This window comes from Carlito syrichta, unplaced genomic scaffold (assembly GCF_000164805.1).
Source record: "Carlito syrichta isolate Samal-C Ts95f unplaced genomic scaffold, Tarsius_syrichta-2.0.1 Scaffold275564, whole genome shotgun sequence".
Lineage (NCBI taxonomy): Eukaryota > Metazoa > Chordata > Mammalia > Primates > Tarsiidae > Carlito > Carlito syrichta.
This window is the reverse complement of record NW_007219660.1, coordinates 1,719-4,735: the sequence shown is the minus strand read 5'-3', so window position 1 is coordinate 4,735 and position 3,017 is coordinate 1,719. Positions and strand designations below refer to the sequence as shown.

Sequence of the window (3,017 nt, the reverse complement as noted above, 5' to 3'; positions counted from 1 at the left end):
CTGACCCTGCAGAAGCGCAGCTGCAAGGGGCTGGTGAGGGCAGACACCCCAGGCATTCTGCAGGACATGATGCTCAGCTTCCAAGGGCTATAGTTCATGGAGAACCACCTCCTGTTCCAGGCCCAACCCGGCCTGCTGCACAACAGCTACTCCATGCACCATCCAATACAAGAACGACCACATCAAACTGGTTGTGCTGGTGGAACTAAGGGTAAGCCCAGCATGAATGTGACTGTGGAGCCCCACGGCCAGACCGCCAAGGTCTAAGTCTGAGAGGCGGGCTGCCTGCAGGACCCAGTGGAGCTGACCTTGGCGCCCAGGGCCAGACCTTCTTGGTCATAGTCACGCAGCCCATCATGCCACTGCTGTACATCTCCACTGACCTCACACACCTGCAGTACCTGTGGCACATGCTGCACCTCAAGGCCATCCTGGCCCATGATTTATCAAGCTCATCTACAATGAGTAGTGTGGGCCCAGAACCAAATCCCTTTTCACGAGTAAGGAAAATCCCAGTGTCAGAGTGAGATAACAGCCCTACTCTCAGTCACCCTGTGCACAAGACACCCAGGGCTGACAGCCTGTCGCTGGGAGCCAGGGAGACTTGGGAAGCACTCACCCTTTGTACCTTGTTGGATGAAGCCAGTGACACAGAGCAAGTGTGGATGCTCAGAGTTTGTGGGGGAGGCCCGTGGACTTTTGTAAACTTTCAACACAATAAAATGAAACTGAGTAGCAAATACTTGAAATTGAACTTCCACTTCTGCTTTTCTTCTGTCCCAGGTAACAGACCATCTTTGGAAGATACTCCTTTCTTTTCCTAATTTAATGTGTTCTTCTTGAATGATCTTTAATTTATTTGTAATGGGATTTTGCTGGATGGCTTTTGCATCCACTGCGAATAGCGAATCTCAGCAGTGATGTCCCATCTCAGCCCATGGAGGCCTTGCAGTCCTGAGGCTGGGCCTGGACCCCAGGTGGCTGCATTGCCTGCAGAGGGATGTGGGTCGAGTTGTCACCCTCAGATTTACACGTCCTCGCTTTCTGGTCTTGAGCCTGTGGAGATCTATGGTTTTGTACTTTAGGGCATTGAGGAGATATTTACCTTTCTAATGATTGATAATTGTTGACTTTTAAAATGCCAAATCTTTTTTTTTTTGCTCTGTTTGTTAAAAAAAGAAATCTTTCAAACTTCCAAAAATATTAAAAAAGAAAATGGTGATGATTCAGTTTTTTTGTTTGATAATAATATTACTACAACTCAATTGGGAAGTAGTAAGTTATTTCTTTTAATTTTCTCATCTCTTATGTTCCTTCTGCTGCATGCTAATAAATGACTTCTTTAGACTATTGATTACTGTTACCCATGAGTTGCATTTATCACAGCTACACCACCGTTATCTATTGTGTAATAAGTTTCTTCACATTGATTTTAATTAGTTACATATTAAAACTAAAGCAATAAACATCCTGTATGAGAACTATATCGTTTTTATATTTAACATAGTATTTTTTTATTATTTTATTCAAAACATAATGGATTTTAAATGTTGATATTAATAGACATATAAAATTTTTAAAAAAGATTAAATGACAAAAAAGTTAAATGTTCCAAGTTGATACCAATGATGATTAAAAAGTAAGCTAATAACACTGGTCAATTTTAAAACATTATCAGGTATACCCTCATATGTGTTTTGGTTTGAAGCACTGCCCTAATTTCATTTATTTTTTAGTCCTTATTCCAATTCATACTTTGCCTTTTTCCTTTGACTCATCATTTTCCCAATTTGTGATAGCCAAGTTTAGGTCCTATAATTGCAACCAAATAAACTTTTCCACAACTTAATATTCCACCAATGGATAAATGAATGCAAAACTGTGATTGATATATATATATATACACACATATATATCAATGGATTATAATGGAATATTATTTAGCCTTAAGAAAAAAAGAGAAGAGCCATTTAGGTGTATCTGGATGACACTGCATTAAATAAAAAAGGCAGGAACACAAAACAAATTACATAATTCCACTATATGTGAAATGTAAAAAAAATTCAAATATATAGAGATAGAGAGTAAAACAGCTTACCAGGGTGAAGACTTGGGGGCACAAATGAGGAGATATAGAATGAAAATTACAAAAAAGATGTCAAGATAGAACAAGTCAAAAGATCTAATGCACAATGCGAGAACTGTCATTAAGGACAGTGTATTATATTAAGAATTTTTGCTAAATGAGTGGATTACAGCTGCTCTAGCCACAGGGAGGAAAATACTGAAATAATGTAAAATAATGGATATATATATCTTATAACATCATGTTGTATACACTAAATATACATAATAACATTTATTTTTAAATAGTAAGACAGACATGAGCTAATGAAACTTGCATTTTTGTTGAAACATAGTCATGAAATACAAAATTGCACACTGATAAAATGAAAGATCATTAAAAAATGTTAAAAAGTAAAATTATAGAATTCTAAGGGCAAATTTTAATTCAGTTCTCAAGCATTCTTTCTCTGTTGACTTCACTGTTTTCTAACTATTGTTATATTACACATACTCACTGCCTGTCTACCTACAACATACATATGCACAGTAAGAAGCAAACCTTTCCAATGTATTTATTTAGCTTTATAATTTGCATCTATAATTTACTGCATTACAGTATGCTTACTGATTTACATGTGATACATCCTATTGAGGACAAGGATTATATTTGATTTAACTTTGAACCTCATGCCTAGTGCCTGCCAATATTCAGCTTGTTGCAGATTCAAGTCAGAGAACTCAAAGACTTTAATGATACATTTTTTTGAAACATCACTTTTTTCTCTAAATATTGTTCGTTTGGTTTGTATGCTTTTCTTATATTACCGATATTATAACAATTCACTATGCTTTACATTTCACAAGTTATTTCAGCATATGCCTATCTTTCAACTGCATAATATATTTAATGGGGTCAGAGATAATAATAACTGTCTTTTACAGAATGTATG

At 36.7% G+C, this 3,017-nt stretch overlaps 1 pseudogene; it reads left to right on the top strand.

Annotated features, from left to right (window-relative positions):
- The first annotated feature begins 3 nt into the window (after nt 1-3).
- LOC110595128 lies at nt 4-532 on the top strand (annotated as a pseudogene).
- The last annotated feature ends 2,485 nt before the right edge of the window (nt 533-3,017 follow it).